The sequence below is a fragment of the Zalophus californianus genome, chromosome 5 (genome assembly GCF_009762305.2).
Source record: "Zalophus californianus isolate mZalCal1 chromosome 5, mZalCal1.pri.v2, whole genome shotgun sequence".
Taxonomy (NCBI): Eukaryota; Metazoa; Chordata; class Mammalia; order Carnivora; family Otariidae; genus Zalophus; species Zalophus californianus.
Genome location: NC_045599.1, coordinates 24,905,680 through 24,926,711, shown reverse-complemented (window position 1 = coordinate 24,926,711; position 21,032 = coordinate 24,905,680). Strand labels below are relative to the sequence as shown.

At 38.1% G+C, this 21,032-nt stretch overlaps 1 protein-coding gene across 6 annotated transcripts in view; it reads right to left on the bottom strand.

Moving 5' to 3' along the window:
- Positions 1-21,032, bottom strand: part of CDC42SE2 (CDC42 small effector 2) — a 114,778-nt gene that overhangs the window by 75,788 nt on the left and 17,958 nt on the right. For 4 of the 6 annotated variants that reach the window (XM_027605344.2, XM_027605345.2, XM_027605348.2 and 1 more), the window contains exon 2: positions 1,085-1,167. The exons of 1 other annotated variant lie outside the window; for it this stretch is intronic. The gene's annotated coding sequence lies outside the window, so the exon portion shown is untranslated. Of the gene's footprint in view, positions 1-999; positions 1,168-21,032 lie in introns of all 6 variants that reach the window. One more of the 6 variants, XM_027605346.2, reaches the window with a different exon arrangement.

Below are 21,032 nucleotides of genomic sequence, written 5' to 3'. Positions count from 1 at the left end.
CGGGAAGCCTGCTTCTCTCTCTCCCACTCCCCCCACTCGTGTCTCCTCTCTCGCTGCGTCTCTCTCTGTCAAATAAATAAATAAAATCTAAAAACAAACAAACAAACAAAAAAAACTTCACAAAGTTTACAATGTGCCTCAAAAGCAACATATACAAAGGAGCATTACTGGACAGCACAGAACATAATCAAGGAGAAATAAATGAATGAGACACTAAAGACAGTGGGTAATCAGAAAGAGGAGAAATCAAATGAGAGGATTTCTACAGCCAGTAACAGAAAACCTAAGGGCAAAACTGCTTAACATTAAGGAAATTTGTTATCTCACATCACAAGGAATCCACAGTTAGGGTGATTCTATGTACATTACATGGAGCCCCAGTTCTACTTCTCTGCCGTTCTATTGCGTCTGCCTTCCTTTACATAAGGGCATCACTTTCAGGCTAGTAGCAAAATGGCCACAGCAGTTCCAGATGTCACACCCAGATAAAACCAACTCTAGGAAGTAGAGGGATCAACTTTTTCCTTCTTTCACAAAACCAAGAAAACCTTTCCCAGAATCCTCTTACAGACTTCCCTTCTATTACTCAGTGGCCAAAACTGGATCTATTCATAAAATGATTCCCAAGGCAAGGACACCTACCATTAATCAAGATTAGAGTGGATGCTGTTAATTATCATGACCATCATTTTAATGTTAGCTGAATATTTCAAGAAGACAGGCCTTGGAAGATGGTATAATTAGGCAAAGAAATAAAAGAAAAATACAATGACAAAGGAAAGGATGTGCCTAACTGAATAAAAAAAAGTCAAACTGCAACCATACACTAAACACACTGTTAGGGACAAGGAACTTTCCTAAGCTGCACTGCTGTCATTCTCTGTAATACAAAAATTAATTTACTATTCAACAGAGAGTAAATGCTAAGAATGGAGGAGGAGGAGTTCTCTTTTTATGAAAAGGATTTAGTCAATTATCAGTGGGGACAGTCAGACTCACCACTCCTTGTCAGTGGAGTCACCCATTTAGCTATCTCTGGGTTGAGAACATTCCATATTATGCATACAGATGACTACAGACTCACTGTCAATAAAAGTTGTTCCTTGAAGGTTTCCTCTCATTTGGGTTCCAGGTGTCAGTCAAACATCCACAGACTTGCAACTGGCCCTATGTGCAAATGAAAGCATGCAATTAGGAAGCAAAAAGCTACAGGGAACAATTCCCTCCTCCCCCATCTATATTAACTGATCCATAAGAAAACTGAATTTAAATACCAGATTCAATAAACCCCATGTTCAAACTAAGCAACTTGCATTGCAAAGGCTGTAGTGTGCTTATTACATGGTTACCACCCTTTCACATCATATAAATTTATTGTTGTGTCCACAGAATACCAGATACAACTCTTAGCAGAAGTTGCCCACTGGGTAGAATCCAACACACATTTATGTGTGGTGGACACAAATAAGGTTGACCTACACTGCATGTTAAAGGACAGCTGCCTACATTTATAAATCAGAAGAAGACTCAACATGGAAATCAAGATTTCTGACCTCTCTTGGGGAAAAAAAAAAAATTAGAAGATCTAGCGATAATGGGCCCACATTCCCACATGGTAACAATCTGTTGGAGCTGATTAGCAGCTAATCCTTTGGATGGGTCACAGGCTTTGCAGTTGCCTGCAGATGTCATCACTCTCTCATAACACAACTCAGTTATCTGTCTGGATCCTGCTGGCATCTGACTTTGCAAACTCTGCTATATTTTTATAATAGCTCACAGGGAACATTAATTACTATCAAAGCCAAGCATGTTTTTCTGCCTTGACAATACAATATAGTATGGGGCTAATGACTACATTGATTTTGGAGTCAGCAGGCCCTCGGTTTGAGTTCTAATTCTGCAATAACTAGCTGTGTGACCTCAGACCTATTTTTGACCTAAGATATATTTCTTCATTTATAAGCCTCCAAATAAACATATAAGCACTTGACACAGTCAACAAACAACAGGCCTAAAATCTACCATGTCCAAGCTGAAATGAAAATCCCAAATTCATTGCTTCCTCAGTCTTCTCCATCTCTGTAAGTTGCAATGTGATTCATGTGCATAAGCCTCAAACCTCAAAGTCCTTATCATATACTTTCCTTCATTCTCCCAAAACCAATACCAAGGTAATTGATTCTCTAAAATATGTAATTTGAATGAAATCTCAGAATCCCATAAGAATAAACAATGCCTCCATCAGAATCAATTACTTTCCTGAAATTACCTACAAATTCAACCATTTAAGTAATAGTAGTTTGAAGTTTCAAGGTTCCATATTATGAGGAATATTAATATTTCATTAAAAAAATGAAGACAGGGTGCCTGAATGGCTCAGTAGGTAGAGCATGCGACTCTTGATCTCGGGGTTGTAGGTTCGAGCCCCACACTGGGTGTAGAGATTACTTTAAAGAAAATGGGGTGCCTGGGTGGCTCAATTAAGTGTCTGACTTGATTTTGGCTCAGGTCATGATCTCAGAGCCATGAAATCAAGCCCCGCGTGGGGCTTTGTGCTCAGCAGGGAGTCTGCTTCAGGTTCTTTCCTTCTGCCCTTCCACTGGCTTGCTCTCTCAAATAAATAATCTTGTTTTTTAAAAAATGAAGACAAAATGCTGGGGATAATACCAATCACTCCTTGAAAGATACTGACCCATTACATTTTGTAAGCTTAGATGTTTCTTCCAATCTAAACTAACAATGAACTAAGATGCTATGCTTCATCTGAAAACAAAATTGAGATGGCTAGAATTAAAAAATCAACTGTTTCTATAGAACTGTTCAAAGAACAATAAAAAAATCCACTTTTGGAAATATTACCACTGGAAAATATGAATTACAAATTATCAAATGATGTGTAACAATGACAAATACATGGAGAGATACACTACTATGTTCAAAATTCAATGATCTTAACATGTAAATTCTCTCCAATTTGAGCAAAAGATTCCACGCATTTCTAATCAAAATCCCAGCAGCTTTTGTAAAAATTGAGAAGCTGATTCCAAAATTCACATGGAAATGCAAATGAGCTAGAACGGCCAAAACAACTTCAAAAATAATTAATATTGGAAGCCTTATACTACCTGACTTCAAGATTTGTTATAAAACTGCAAATATCAAGACAGTGTGGTACTGAAAAGAGACAGATCAATAAAACAAAATTGAGAGTCCAGAAATAAACCTTGCTACAAAGGCAGTTCAGTGGGGAAAGGGAGAGCCTTTTCAACAAATGGAGCTGGAATGACTGGATGTCCATACCTGGTGCCACATATAAAAATTAACTCAAAATCAATCACAGCCCTAAAGGTAAAACCTAAAACTATAAAATTCCACAAAGAAAACATAGTAGAAATTTTTTGCGGTCTTAGACAAAAATTTCTTAGATAAAACACAAAAGTATGACATGTAAAAGACAAAAGTGACAAACAGGACTTCATCAAAATTACTAATTTCTGCTATCTGCAAGACACTTAACAAAACGAAAGACAACTCACATGCTGAAAAAAAAATAGATGCAAATCTCATGATCTGAAAATGGACTTATATTCAGAAAGAATACAAGAAAGGATGCTCAAAACTCATTAAGAAAACCCAATTTTATTTTTATTTTTTAAGATTTTATTTATTTGAAAGAGAGAATGAGAAACAGAGAGCATGAGAGGGAAGAGGGTCAGAGGAAGAAGCAGATCTCCCGCTGAGCAGGGAGCCCGATGCGGGACTAGATCCCAGACTCCAGGATCATGACCTGAGCCGAAGGCAGTCGCTTAACCAACTGAGCCACCCAGGCGCCCCTATTTTATTTTTAAAGATTTTATTTATGTGAGAGAGAGCATGAGAGAGAGCATGGGGGGGGAGGGTCAGAAGGAGAAGCAGACTCCCTGGTGAGCAGGGAGCCTGATGTGGGACTCGATCCCAGGACTCCAGGAAGGCAGTCGCCCAACCAACTGAGCCACTCAGGCGCCCAAGAAAACCCAATTTTAAAAAAGAACAAATGGGGGTGCCTGGGTGGCTCAGTCGTTAAGTGTCTGCCTTCGGCTCAGGTCATGATCCCGGGATACCAGGATCGAGCCCCGCATCGCGCTCCGTGCTCCACGGGAAGCCTGCTTCTCCCTCTCCCACTGCCCCTGCTTGTGTTCCCTCTCTCGCTGTGTCTCTGTCAAATAAATAAAATCTTTAAAAAAATTTTAAAAATTAAAAAATAAAAAGGAACAAATGATCTTAACATACTCACCAATGATGTACACATAGCAGATAAGGACATGAAAATACACCTTAACATTATCATTCATTATGAAAATACAAACATTGGCAAGGATATGGAGCAAGTGGAACGATCATATGCTGTTGATGAGAATGTGAAATGGTAAAACCACTTTAGAATACAGTTTGTCAGTTTCTTAAAAAATTAAACACACACTTAACATACAAGCCAGCTATTCCTAGGTCTTGCCTAACAGAAATGAAAGTCTATGTTCACAAAAGACTGTTTTTAGCACCTTTATTTTTAATACCCAAAAGTGGAAACAACCCAATTATCCATCAAGAGGTGGATCGATAAACTAAGTATGGTAAAGCCATTCAATTTTACTACTTTCAAGAAAAATAATGGGGCGCCTGGGTGGCTCAGTTGGTTAAGCGACTGCCTTCGGCTCAGGTCATGATCCTGGAGTCCCGGGATCGAGTCCCGCATCAGGCTCCCTGCTCGGCAGGGAGTCAGCTTCTCCCTCTGACCCTCTTCGCTCTCGTGTTCTCTATCTCTCATTCTGTCTCTCTCAAATAAATAAATAAAATCTTTAAAAAAAAAAAAAGAAAAGAAAAATAATGAACTATCATACACTATTTAACATGGATGTATCTCAAAATAATTATGCTAAGAAGCCACACCAAGAGTATATTCTGTAGAATCCATATACACAAAACTCTAGAATCTCTAGGTACAGAAAGCAATTCAGTTGATTGCCTGGGAATAGAGGATGGTGGACAAAAAGACCTACAAATGGCTGGAAAAAAAAAACCTTTTGGAGGTGTCAGATATTTTCATTATCTTGACTGTAGAGGTAATTTCACAAGTATAAAAACTTAAAAATTTATTAAACTGAACACTTAAATATGTGCAGTGAATTTTAAATCAAATTCTTTGCATATTAATAACTGATAACAAAACTGATTAATATGAAAGGCAAGACCCTTTCAATGCATTAACTATGAAAATCATAGCCACTATCTTTTTTTCTGAAAAATAATTCCATTGAAAAGTATATTATCTCAATGTTAAAGATCAAAACCATAATTACCAATCACAAAGAAAGCATATGCCAAAAATTGCACTCTAGCTAACCCCATATAATTCGGCATGGGCAAAAAGAAAATTTAGTGGATTTCATTATTACTCATTCAACTGCAGTCCATAAAGTACCCCAGGCTTTCATTACATTTGGTAGGAATTAGATTAAAAAAGTTTTTTTTCCCACTGTCAACCAAAAACATTTTAATATAGTAATTTTATTAGCATTCATCCCAGTATCACTACTATACTATAATTCACATTCTGCTTAGAATTAATGAAGAAATCATCAAATCAGATCCATTTTAATTGTTAACTGCTGGCAGGGCTTGGTGCTTTTTACATATTAAATGGCACCTCTATCCCCATCTGCCTATTATTTATACCGATAATGAGAAAATTACATTATTTCTTCAGCTGAATTTAATCATTAAATTTTAGTTTAGATAATATCAAAAGTGTGTAAGCCCATCTCTATCCAGAGATATCTATTCTCCAAGTTAACAGTCTCAGTTCCATCACACTGCTATGAAAAAGGGCTTCATCTTTAGAGAAGTGAGTTAGTAGTGCTACCTTAGAATACTTTTAGGGCAGTCACAGAGAAAAATCATGCTAGTTCTGCATCAGTACAAATGGCACAACTAGAATGAATGAGCAGAGGCTCTATTTCCCACATATTAGAACATCTTTCTGAGTCACTGCTGCCTCAAAGGGAACGTCCTGCCTTGGGACACCTATCATCAGCAGTCAGGGTATTACGGCAGCGATCTGAAAATACCAGATAGCTGATCTAGACCAGCTTTATGATTCCTTGCAACCCTCAGATGCTCTTATGAATTTAAAAATAAAAATCTGGGGCATCTGGGTGGCTCAGTCGTTAGGTGTCTGCCTTCGGCTCAGGTCATGATCCCAGGGTCCTGGGATCGAGCCCCGCATCGGGCTCCTTGCTCTGCGGGGAAGCCTGCTTCTCCCTCTCCCACTCCCCCTGCTTGTGTTCCCTCTCTCACGCTGTCTCTCTCTGTTAAATAAATAAATAAATAAAATCTTTAAAAAAATAAAATAAAATAAAATAAAGTAAAAATCTATTTTTAAGTGCCCAAATCCACTGCAATTCAAAAGTCTTAGATTTAAGCCGGTCAAACTATAAGAAGCTAAAGCCATAAGTCTTACAGTAACATTTCTGTTTAGTTTCCACTTTTCCTCAATGAATAATGGCTTAAATTACCAGGCCTTGACCCTATTAAATTACTCTGATACTGAAAGAAAAATATGTACTAAGTATGTGTTCCATCTCCTTGCTCATTTAAGTCAAATGCTAATTCTTTCCTTCTTCCCAAAGAAATACAGATCTGGCAAAAACAATAAAGATCTATGAGAAATCTAGTTCAATTTCTTCATTTTACACACTGAAAACGGTAAAGAAATTTGCCCCAAAATTCTTAACTAATCAGTATACTATAAAACCTATTAGCACTGTAATAAATCACTACCATTTATTTCCTCCTTAAGTACACTGTAAAGAAAGGCATATAACCATTCAGTTACACAGTTTAACTGAAAAGTTATCTGGGCAATAATATCCTAGCCATTGGTGATACTATTAGAGATCCAAGACATTTTGCCTCTTGCTACTGTTCGCTGGTGCTGTTAACGTTCCTGGACCCTGAAAGCGTAGGATGTGGCAGGGTTACAGAAATGGATAGAAATGACAGTATATACCTGAGTAGCCGTGAATGAGGCAAAACTTTTAAACAGGGAGAATGAATGTATTTCTAACTACCAGAGTTTCAAAAGTGGTGGAAAAGGCTGCATATGCCTTCACAAAAAAAACAAAAGTAGGGATGTAGTAATAAAGATGGACTACCAGAGAGAATGCAAAGTTGTATAACCACTTTGGAAACACTGTGGAAACTTTCTTATATAGGTATACATACACTTAACCAGGCACCAAAACAAATCCACTCCCAAGAGAAATGAAAACAGGTCCACAAAAGAATGTGGCCCAGAGGAGGCAGTAGAGGAGAGCAATTAAGAAAACAGGCTCTGGAGTCAAACTGTCAGAGCATAAATTCTGGCTCTGCCACTTACTAAATAATGTTGAGTTTAGACAAGTTACTCACCATGCCTCAACTTCCTAAACTATAAAAAGGAAATAATTCATAAGGCTTATCATGAGTTTAAATAATGTTAATACATGTAAAATGCCTAGAACGTAGTCTGGCACAAAGTAAGCCTTCAGATAAATGGCTATCAGAAGGGGAATGGGATTTAATACATGATGTAATATGACAAGAGTAATTTTCTGAGCAAGTCAAAGGGCATTTTTAAATACAGATACACACCCACAGCCACTGCAGTACAATGCAGTGTTTAAGAGTTTACGTGGACATGGAACACTACATCAAAAACTAATGATGTGATGTATGGTGATTAACATAATAAAAAAATTTAATTAAAAAAAGAGTTTACGTGGATTTTGTTTATATCACTTGACTGTTTCCAAGTCTGACTGCCATGGAGAACTGTAGGCCAACTTCCCTAAGAGTTGGTTTCATCAACTATAAATAAAAACAACAGCCACTTACCTCAGAGGATTATTTTAAGAATGTAATTAAGATGTATCAAGTGCGTAGTTAGTACAATACCTGGCACATGGTAGCTAAAAACTGATACTATTATACTATATTAAAATAAGCACATTATAACTACAGTGACTATTTGTTCTTACTTGCTAATGATAGCCCCAGTTTATGCAAGTTTTCACAATGTAATTACTCAGAAGTCAGTCCCCTATCTCAATATGTCCCAGTTTAGATAAAAAATTTTCTCAATATGTCCTAGTTTAGATGATAAATTATATTATTGCCCTAATTTATAACTGAAATACTTTCAGGATTTTCCATCTATTTAGTTCTTTATCTTTTCAAATGTTCTCTTATGTCTTTTTTTTAATAATTTTTTATTGTTATGTTAATCACCATACATTACATCATTAGTTTTTGATGTAGTGTTCCATGATTCATTGTTTATGCATAACACTCGGTGCTCCACGCAGAATGTGCCCTCTTTAATACCCATCACCAGGCTAACCCAACCCCCCACCCCCCTCCCCTCTAGAACCCTCAGTTTGTTTTTCAGAGTCCATCATCTCTCATGGTTCCTCTCCCCCTCCAACTTACTCCCCTTCATTCTTCCCCTCCTGCTATCTTTTTTTTTCCTTAACATATATTGCATTATTTGTTTCAGAAGTACAGATCCGTGATTCATCAGTCTTGTACAATTCACAGTGCTCACCATAGCACATACCCTCCTCAATGTCTATCACCCAGCCACCCAATCCCTCCCACCCCCCACCACTCCAGCAATCCTGTTTGTTTCCTGAGATGAAGAATTCCTCATATCAGTGAGGTCATATGATACATGTCTTTCTCTGATGGACTTATTTCACTCAGCATAACACCCTCCAGTTCCATCCACGTCGTTGCAAATGGCAAGATCTCATTCCTTTTGACGGCTGCATAATATTCCATTGTGTATAGATACCACATCTTCTTTATCCATTCATCTGTCGATGGACATCTTGGCTCTTTCCACAGTTTGGCTATTGTGGACATTGCTGCTATAAACATTGGGGTGCACGTACCCCTTCAGATCCCTACATTTGTATCTTTGTGGTAAATACCCAGTAGTGCAATTGCTGGATCGTATGGTAGCTCTATTTTCAACTGTTTGAGGAACCTCCATACTGTTTTCCAGAGGGGTTGCACCAGCTTGCATTCCCACCAACAGTGTAGGAGGGTTCCCCTTTCTCCACATCCCCGCCAACATCTGTCGTTTCCTGACTTGTTAATTTTAGCCATTCTGATGGGTGTGAGGTGGTATCTCATGCTCATGGATTGGAAGAACAAACATTGTGAAGATGTCAGTGCTACCTAGAGCAATCTACACATTCAATGCAATCCCCATCAAAATACCATCCACCTTTTTCAAAGAAATGGAACAAATAATCCTAAAATTTGTATGCAACCAGAAGAGACCCCGAATAGCCAGAGGAATCTTGAAAAAGAAAAGCAAAGCTGGCGGCATCACAATTCCAGACTTCCAGCTCTATTACAAAGCTGTCATCATCAAGACAGTATGGTACTGGCACAAAAACAGACACACAGATCAATGGAACAGAATCAAGAGCCCAGAAATGGACCCTCAACTCTAGGGTCAACTCATCTTTGACAAAGCAGGAAAGAATGTCCAATGGAAAAAAGACAGTCTCTTCAACAAATGGTGTTGGGAAAATTGGACAGCCACATGCAGAAGAATGAAACTGGACCATTTCCTTACACCACACACAAAAATAGACTCCAAATGGTTGAAAGACGTAAAGGTGAGACAGGAGTCCATCAAAATCCTAAAGGAGAACACAGGCAGCGACCTCTTCGACCTCAGCCACAGCAACTTCTTCCTAGAAACATCACCAAAGGCAAGGGAAGCCAGGGCAAAAATGAACTACTGGGATTTCATCAAGATAAAAACACAAAACCAAAAGACAACCGACAGAATGGGAGAAAATATTTGCAAATGACATATCAGATAAAGGGCTAGTATCCAAAATCTATAAAGAACTTCTCAAACTCAACACCCAAACAAATAATCCAATCAAGAAATGGGCAGAAGACATGAACAGACATTTTTCCAAAGAACACATCCAAATGGCCAACAGACACATGAAAAAGTGCTCAACATCGCTTGGCATCAGGGAAATCTCTTATGTCTTTTTAATGACATTACCACTTTGCTCTCCAACTCACCATCCCCATTTTACACACACCCACCCACCCACACACACACACACACAGAGTCTCTGGCTCTCACTCTCCTTATCTCTTTATCCAGGTGCTTGGTAACCTCAATGCACAAATCCAGGTCTGTTTGCCCCATACTCCTAACAATGTCATGTTTCCCAAGCCTAATCTTTTCCTATCTGTCCCTTCAGTGTGAATTCCAGAAAAAAACCTACTGACCTAAAAATATCACCACCACCAATTAGTATTTTAGCTGGCTTTAGGGATATCTACATTTTAACAGGTAACTCCTTGAGAAACAATGCCTTACCCCAAAGTAGAGAACGTCTAATAACATGAATTTCAGACACTGAGAGCTAAGGGAGATATTTTAAGAACCATTTTCACTCCTCCAATCAAACAATTTTGGTGGGTTTCTACAAAATAAATTGGAGCAGGCCTGATTTCTTTCTTTTTGCTGGTTCCCAAATAATCCCATCAAAAACACCAAAGGTGTTTAGCTCAAATATAATAAGGTCATAGTTCTTTTAAGAGTTTTGGCCTGTGCCCTCCTCTTTCACTGTACAAATGCTCTAAATTATTTCAGATCATTCTCCTAAGTTCAGTTACCATATGTATACTGATGACGGCCAAACCCACTTTCCCAGTCAAGCTCTATCTAAAGCCCCAAGTTCTCCAACCTAGATGTCTTTCAGTTCAACCTCACATAACCAAATGCATATAGTACACCCCACCTGCATGTGCTGTCTCAGGCTTAACTGAACCTCACTTCTTCCCCAGCACTCCTCCATTCCAATCCCATGCAAATGATTTTTTATTTTTTTAAAGATTTTATTTATTTATTTGACAGAGAGAGACACAACGAGAGAGGGAACACAAGCAGGGGGAGTGGGAGAGGGAGAAGCAGGCTTCCCGTGGAGCAGGGAGCCCGATGCGGGGCTCGAACCCAGGATCCTGGGATCATGACCTGAGCCGAAGGCAGACGCTTAACAACTGAGCCACCCAGGCACTCTGATTTTTTTTTTTAATGTTCTATTTATTTATTTGACAGAGAGAGAGCATGAGCATGCACAAGTGGTGGGGGGGGGGAGGGGGGGACGGCAGGCAAAGGGAGAAGCAGGCTCATTGCTGAGCAGGAAGCCGGATATGGAGTTTGATCCTAGGACCCTGGGATCATGGCTTGAGCCCAAGGCAGTCATCTAACCAAATGAGCCACCCACGTGCCCCCCCCATTCAAATGATTTTCATTAAATTCTCTCATCTACCCAGTTTCTTAAACCAAATCCTTGACTCCTACCTTTCCATCTCTCCCCACTACAGCCAAACAACAATGGAATTCTCTGAACTATTCCAGTCTGTTTCTTTCCAACCCAAAAGCCACTGGTCAAAGTCTGGGCACCACCATTATATCTAAAAATTACCATTATAGCTGTTAACCGATCTCCTGGCACATCTCAACCCCTCCAATTCGTTGGCATTTGGGACAGAATGATCCTTCTAAAATGAATCGTTGGTGGTGTTTTTTTTTTACTTAAAACTGCCACTAATGATTCACTACTATCCTCAGGAACAGTTCACTTAATACAATTTCTAAGGGCCTTTATGACGTGGTCCCCAGTTTTCCCTTGAACATCATTTACTGCCTCTTCCACTCAATGCCCCATAACTGTGCCATCATCCAACTGTTTCCAATTTCGTTCTGTTCCATGAAACACCAGGTTCTCCCTCTTGTGACTACAGGGCATCACACTTGTCCACCTCTGCCTGGTGTACTCTTCAGAACTTGATATGGTCATCATCTCCTTCGGGAAGCTTTCCCCAACCCCCAAACCTGTATTAGGTGCTCTTCCAGTATATCAGGTACTTTCCCTTCAGGGCACTTATATTTCAGAAGTTACCAATCCTGCTTGTACCTCCACATCATGAAAATGAACTTAGGCCTATAATTTCAGATTCACAAGTTCAGGAATATGGCATCTGTTTTGGGTACCATATCCTAAGAGACATTTTTATAAACCAGAACACAACCAGGAAAAGAAAAACAAAGCTGGAGGTATCACAATCCCAGATTTTAAGATATCCTATTATGTTGTAGTAATCAAAATAGTATGGTACTTGACACCAACGCTGACACACAGATCAATGAAAGAGAATAGAGCCCAGAAATAAACCCACACCTATATGGTCAATTAATCTATGACAAAGGAAGCAAGAATATACAATGGGGGAAAGATGGCCTCTTCAACAAACAGTGCTGGGAAAATGTGACAGCTATGTGTTAAAAAAGGAACCTGGACCACCTTCTTACACCATACCCAAAATAAACTCAAAATGGATTCAAGATCTAAATGTGAGACAGGAATCCATAAAAATCGTAGAACACAAGCAGTAGTTTCTCTGACATCAGCCCTAACAACATTTTTCTAGATATGTCTCCTCAGGCAATGGAAACAAAAGCAAAAATACACTACTGGGAATTCATCAAAATAAAAAGCTGCTGAAAAGTAAAGGAAACCATCAACAAAACAAAAAGGCAAACTACTGAATGGGAGAAGATATTTACACACTCTTAAAAAAAGAATGAGATTGTGCCATTTGCAACAACATGGATGGACCCAGAGGGTATTATGCTAAGTAAAATAAGTCAGACTGAGAAAGACAAATATCATATGATTTCACTCATGTAGAATAGAAAGAAAACAAATGAATAAACAAACAACAGAATGAGACCTATAAATAGAGAACAAACTGATGGTTTTTGTCAGAGGGGAGGCAAGGTAATGGGGGGGACAGGCAAAGTGGGTGAAGGGGAGTGGGTGATACAGGGATAAGTCATGGGATAAGTTACAGAAATAAAAGCACAGCATTTAGAATACAGCCAACTATACTGTAATAGTATCATATGGCGACAGTAGCTAGACTTGTGGAAGCACACAGTAACAGAGAAGGGGAATCACTTTGCCGTGCATGTCAAACTAATGTTAATGTTGTATGTCAACTATACTCAAATTTAAAAAAAAAATAAAAATTAGAAAAAGAATATATCCACTATACTCAAATTTTTAAAAAAATAAAAAATTAGAAAAAGAATATATCCAAAGAAGAGCTGAATGGTGAGGAGTCTGAAAAAGATGTCATGTAAGAGTTAAGGGAACTAGAGATTCATCCCAGCAAGAGAGGAGACAGGACAGCCTTCAAATATGTGTAGGCCAAAGCATACAGTTTGAGAAAGAGGAAGCATTATTGTGGGTTACCAAAGAGAATGGAACCAAAGCCATTACACAGAAGTTTCAGAAAGGCAATTTTTGTTTTAAAAAAAGGAAGAACCATATAAAGTATAACTGCCCTCCAAAAGATACTGGGTTGGCTAAAGTGGTGAATTCATACTCCCTTAAGGTTTCAAAAATAAGGAACACTAAAAAGATCCCTACATTTGATGGGTGATGGGTAACCAAGGAGGGCACCTGTGGGGATGAGCACTGGGTGTGGTATGTAAAGTGATGAATCACTAAATTCTACTCTTGAAACCAGTATTACACCATATGTTAACTATCTAGAATTTTAATAAAAACTTGAAACAAAAAAATTAAATTAAAAGATTTCTGCATTTGAGATAACCCCAGACTAAGCAATTACTGACAGACCAAATCAATTCTAACATTCTATGATACCTGAATTTATAAAATATTTTAAATATGCCTAGGTGGCAGCTGAATTAAAGCACATTACCCTAGCCTACCCTATTAAGAACATAATATAATGTCTTAAGATATAAGATTTAACTGCCTGTTTCACAAAGAAGTCAGAGGAATCACTCATAAAAAAAAGCTGAATACATGTTTTTTCTCTATTAATGAACATTTCAGAGGGGAAAAAAGCACTTTAAGACTGCAAATAGAATTTCCTTTTTTTTTTCTTTGACCCTGGGCGGGGGGGGGGGGGGGGGGGGGGGGAACAGAAGGAAATCTAAATGACAATTGGTAGGTTTGTTCAGATAGAACACTTATTTCTCAAAGGATAAAAAGGTATCAAAAAGGCATATTTAAGAAATAACTTTTAAAAAGACTTTGTAGACCAACAAATACTTGGCTTCTTATTTATACATGAGGAAGAGAGAAAGGGGAGAAAGAATTTTTAAAGTTTTCCTAATGTTTTATAGAATTATAATGGTCATGGTACAAAAGAAAAACTAAGAAGGGGGCTAAATACTCTGTCCTCTCTCCTGCCATATTTAATTTTACCTTTAGGTCAAACTGATCTGGAAAAAGCCATGTTTACATGAGTGGGAACAAAAGCGCAAGAAAATAGGCGGTATTTATCTTCACGGTATAACTTTATTAACAAGTACAAAGTATGAATTAGTCATTCAGTGTCATCTCTAACTCACTACTACTTACAATCCTCATACTTTTACAACACTAAGAGAAAAAAATACTGTATTTTCATTAAAACATAACGTTTAATAAACAGACTTCACTCTTAAGTTTGAGATGATTCAGAGATGGGATATTTTCTCCTTACAGAAAAAACTTTTCTATTAAGAGTCTTTAAAAATAAATTTGTGAAACATTATTTAGCTTTTCATACAACTTTACAAAATACTTTTGTATATATGGAAGGCTGTAACAGGAAAGAAACAAGCCTCTATTTGGGGTTGAATTGTGTCCATTTCCCTCTACTGGCCCCCAGAAAAGACATGTTGAAGACCTACCCCCCCACTACCTCTGAATATGACCTTACATGGAAATAGGACTGTTGCAGATGTAATTAGTTAAAATGAAGTCATACTGTAGGAGGGTGGGCCCCTAATCCACTATAATTGGTGTCTTTATAAGAAGGCAGCCATGGGAAGACACAAACAGGGAGAATGCTAGATGATGAGGAAGGCAGAGATTGTAAATTATGCAGCTGCAAGACAGTAATGCCAGAGATTGCCTGTAAACCATCAGAAACTAGGAAAAGGCAAGAAAGGATTCCTACAGGTTTCTGAGGGAGCATGGCCTTGATGATACCTTGGATTTTTGGATTTCTAGACTCCAGAACGGTGAGACAGCAAATTTCAGGGGATGGTACCTCATTGTGGCAGCCCTAGGAAATGAACACCTTCCATTTGATTAGAAGAGTGAAAAAACAGCACATGAATCTAAACGTTACCATCATGATTGCCACAATCCATCATCCAAGATGTCAACAACAAGGTCTCCAGCTCAATAGAATTGAGTCCATGTTTCTATTAACTATCAATTTTATTCACTATCTAGGCCTCTGGGTATTATAAATACATGTGTTTTCCATCACTTTTTTTTTTTTTTTTAAGATTTTATTTATTTGACAGAGACAGACAGCGAGAGAAGGAACACAAGTAGAGGGAGAGGGAGAAGCAGACTCCCCGCTGAGCAGGGAGCCCGATGCGGAGCTCGATCTCAGGACCCCGGGATCATGACCTGAGCCGAAGGCAGACGCTTAATGACTGAGCCACCCAGGCACCCCTCCATCACTTTCTAATTGGAAAAACAGTCCTTACATTCTTACTTTACATCTTATTTACTCACTTTGACTAAGTAGTATAAATACAAAATAAATGGGATATGAATTTTTTTCAAGGAACTCAAAGTTTTTTGGTTTGGGTGTTTTTTTTTTTTCCAATATTGTTTTATTTTAAATTCGGTACAGTTAACATACAGTGCTTTATTAGTTTTATGCGTACAATATAGTGATTCAACAATTCTATACTTAACTGACTGTTCACCCCTTTAAGTCCCCTGTACCTATTTCACCCATCCCCCTACCCACCTCCCCGCTGGTAACCATCAGTTTGTTCTCTTAAGAGTTTGTTTTTTGGTTTGTCTCTTTTGTTTGTTTTTCTTAAATTCCACATGAATGAAATCACATGGTATTTGTCTTTCTCTGGCTGACTTATTTCACTTACTATAATATTCTAGCTCCATCCACATCGTTGCAAATGGCAAGACTTCTTTTTTATGGCTGAGTAATATCCTATTGGGTATATACACCACATCTTCTTTCTCCATTCATCTATTGATGGACTCTTGGGTGGAATTTGAACTATTACACCTCACTCTCTACCAATCACCTCGTTCTCCATGCAAAAGATAAGCACTATTAACATTTTCTTATGTATCTTTCCAATGATAATCCATGCATTTATAAAATTACATATATATACAAATTTTTGTAGTAGACATAATGGTAGCACACTCCATTTATCATTCCATACCTAATTTTTATTACTTCCTGTATCTGAGATGATTCTTATAGGTATGACTTATATATTTTTAAGATTTTTTGAGAAAGAGAGAGCACATGTGCATGAGTGGGGGGGTGCGGGGGGGGCAGAGGGAGAAGGCTGAGCAGGGAGCCAGATGTGGGGCTCAATCCCGGAACCCTGGGATCATGACCTGAGCTGAAGGCAAAAGCCTAACCAACTGAGTCACCGAGGTGCCCTGACTTATATTTATTTGCTATACAGTATTCCACTATATAGGTATATCATAATTTATTTAACTAATCCTCTGTAGATGGATATTTAGGTTGCTGCCAATATTTATCTTTATCATAAATGATGCTCTAACAGTTGTCTTTATTGTCTTGCCACTGAGCCCTTCCTTTGCCATCCTATTTATAACTGCAATCTCCTGCTCCCTACCTTGACAGTCCCCACCTTGCTCCCATGTTTCATTTTTCCTCATAGCACCTGAAGTTACCTGGCTATATATTTCACTCATTCACTGCTTGTCGTCACCAACTAGAAAGTAAGCTCTATTAAGACAATGTTAGTTTCCAATGAACTCCTACTACCTAAGTCCCTGGCACACAGCTGGTGCTAAGTATTTATTGAATAACTCAATGTTTTTATTTAATCCCACAAAAGAAAAACATACATGATAATAAAAAGGGACAACATATCTTCCCTTTAAGGCAAAATAAGTAATAGTTACCAAACTGATCAATAATTTGTCCTCTTCGTCCCGTATTAATTAGCTATATTATGTCAAATGAGATGGCTACATTTTAATTTGATCCAGATTTGATATACTCATCTGTGAACCCAGGAATGTCTCCATTTATTTCAGCCTATTTGCCGAAGGATAACGCTTCCTGATGTTTCTGAATATTACTTAAAGGATGAGTCTCTGCATCTTTTATGTAGTGACCCTCCCGCAGTAACAGTATCATTAACATGAGATTTCTTCTACCAGCTGTTCATTTTCAATCACCAGAAGAGTGACTCAGTGTGGTATTATTTCTGGTAAATGCATAGGGTGCTGAAATTTCAACTTATTTTGAGAAAGTCAATACATATTTAATTTGTCCCAACTGCCTTCCTAAGGACTTAAGATGTGGTAAACTGCATCATTCTCTTGCAGAGCACTCGGTACGCATTTCAATCAGGCCCTGGCACACTAGGGCCCCAAAGTAGCCACTGACAAAATTGCTCGGGGGAGGGGGGGATATAATTTATGAAAGAAAAAAAAAAGAAAGAAAGAAAGAACAGGAGTGCCTGGATGGCTCAGTTGGTTAAGCATCTGCCTTCAGCTCAGGTCATAATCCCAGGGTTCTGGGTTCGAGTCTCACATTAGGCTCCCTGCTTGGTGCAGAGCCTGCTTCTCCCTCTCCCTCTGCCCCTACCCCTGCTTGTGCTCTCCGTCAAATAAATAAAATCCTAAAAAAAAAAAAAAAAAAAGTTCTCATTTTTATATTAAAATCTATATACTATAAAAATAACTATGTCCAACCATTCAAATACCCAATTAACAAGTATATATACTATTACTCAGTATGAAGATCCTCATCTTAAAACAGCTTAGTAATCAATACAGACTCCCTGATTTAAGGATTTTTTTACTTTACCATGGTAAGAAAACTATAGACATTCAGTAAAAACTGTTACTTCATAAATTCTGACTTGTGATATTTTCTTGGGCTAGTGACATGGAGTACAATACTTTCTTGGGATGTTGGGCAGCAGGGGTGAGCCACAGCTTCCAGTCAGCCATGCTATCTTGAAGGTAAATGACAGATACACTTACAACCATTCTGTTTTTCATTTTTGGCATTCAATAAATTCCATGAGATATTCAACACTTTATTATAAAGTAGGCTTTTCCTTAGAGCCTTTTGCCCAACTGTAGGCTAATGCAAGTGTTTGGAGAATAAGGTAAGGCAGGCTAAGTGATGATGTTTGGTAGGTTAGGTGTATTAAATGCCTTTTAGATTTTGGATATTCTCAACTTATGATATAACCCCATTTAAGTTGAGGAAGATCTGTACTTTATTCCAAGAGAACACAGAACCAACTTCCCTAACAATTTCAATTCAACCCACTCCTGTGTATGTACAACCTGTCTGTTCCCAAGAGCCAAATAACCCCTGAACTTAGCAAAGGAACATCAGGAAGGTTTATGGGTACTGGGTCATGTTTATTACAACACCACTTTGAAAGGTTTCTCCAAGCTTAAAAGCAAAAGGGAAAATATATGAAATTTGCAAGATAACTTAGATGTAAATGAGAATATTGACCTTTTACATGTATTTTTAAAATTGTATTTCTGAAACAGGTAAAATCCTGTATTTTAAAAAAAATTATGGCCATGAAACAGTAATTATGAGTTTTTTGTTGTTGTTGTTGTTTTTAAAATGGGGCAAGGGCAGAGGGAGAGAGAGAATCTTAAGCAGGCTCTACGACCAGCATGGAGCCCAATGCAGGGTTTAATCTTATAATCCTCAGATCATGACTTGAGCCAAAAACAAGAGGAGAACACTCAACCTACAGAGCCACCCAGACTCCCCAGAGATTTACTTTTTTAATGAGAAAAAGTACGTAGTCTTCCCCTTATCCCTGGTTTCAGTTACCCATCGTCAACCACAGTCACCCATCGTCAACCACAGTCACAAGCACATGAGCCTATTGAAATATGATCAGGTCACTAAAATTACTCTACATTGCCTATGTAGGTCACCTCACTTCAACTCATCACAGAGGCCTTTTTTCATCTCACATCATCACAAGAAGGATGAGTACAGCACAATAAGATATATCAAGATGGGGTGACTGGCTGGCTCACTCAGAAGATCATGTGACTCTCAATCTTGAGGTGGTGAGTTCAAGCCCCGTACTGGGTGTAGAGATTATTTTAAAAAATAAATAAAAGGAGGCACCTGGGTGGTTCAGTTGGTTAAAGCATCTAACTCTTGGTTTCGGCTCAGGTCATGATCTCAGCATCATGGGATCCAGCCCAGACTCGGGCTGCATGCTCAGTATGGAGTCTGCTTGTCTCTCTCCCTCTGCTCCTCCCCCTGCTCTACTTATTTCAATAAATAAAACTTTAAAATAAATAAAAGAACTTTTTAAAAAAAGCTCTTTTGAGGCAGAGCCCACATTCACGTAACTTTTATTACAGTAACTATTATAATTTTTCTATCATTAGATACTGTTATCAATCTCTTACTGTGCCTAGATACATCAAACTCTATCTTAGGTATTTATCTATAAAAAATATATAGTAACAGATGGCTCACTACTATCCATGATTTCAGACATCCACTTGGGCCTTGGAAATATATACCCCATGGATAAGGGGGATTACTATATGCTGGATGGATTGTGAAGGTTTCCCCACAGCCAAGAGTTTTTATACTGATTCATGTTTTCTTCCAGTATTTCTAAGGTTTTCTCTTGTATACTCAACTCTGGAAAATCAAGATCTTATCGTGGCCTAAATTATAAGGTAGATAATCAGTTTTCTTTTTTTCTAATTTCTGTACTGGCAATCACATCCATGAGGTCCTGATTACTATGTTCAATGGTCTATAGAGTACTACGAAAACCACAATGGTTTCATCACAAAGGTCAGTTTTGCTGTCTGTCAAAACAAAACTTTCAAGACAAAATTAAAAAGGAGGTAATTTAGTTAAAAGGATAAATACACAATGCCAACTAAAGCAGAAGATAAGCTATTCCCTTAACTCAAGGGTCTTCAACCCAGTGTAAGGTTTGATACTTTCCAGGTACTACAGAGGATAGGTCTGGACAGTTATAAGGAAATTTCATTTCCAGATCTCCAATTTCCTTCTATGCCCTTGTCTAAAACTGATGTGCCTTGGAGCGCCTGGCTGGCTCAGCTGGTTGAGCGTGCAACTCTTGGTCTAGGGGTCATGGGTGCAAGCCCCATGTTGGGCATAGAAATTACTTAAAAAATAATTTTAAAATGTTTTTTAAATAAATAAAATTGATGTGTCTAGGCATCATGCATTCTTTCTCCACCTTCCCTTTCACAGTAACTCTTCCATGTTGTAGAAGAAAGCCATACTTCTTAACTCATCTCAAGCCTTAATACGGTACTGATTTTCAAGAAGTCTCCAGTGCACCAAAGGCATAACTGGCAGAGACAAAGTCTCATTTAAGCAACGCAAAAAATATTCAAAGAAATTCATGGCAAGACTTCTTGCCTAATCAATCTATGTTAGAATTTGGTAGTGAAAACTGTTGTCCAGTGGTTGTTCAGTGCAGGTGCTGCTATTTCTATTAGCATTGCAAACGTCAGGCCACTTATGATAAGAAAACATACATGATCTGGCTTGTTTGACAGTGAGGACTAACAAATTTTACAGCAGTTCTTTGCAATAAAGTGAATAAGCAGAACAAACAGGGTCAAGGTGTTTGGCAACATATTCTTTAAAAACATAGACAACATACAATATTCTAGAAATTACATCTTTGGTAATTTCGTACACTTAAGGTTTTAATGTCAGTTTTAAAGTTTATGAAGTACAAAGTTTTTCAAAAAAGTTTTAAAGGGTACATAGACAAGAAAGTTCAAAGACATTAACTTGCAGACATAGAATAACAGTGTTCTAGACCTAACAAGAACAGCAACAGAATA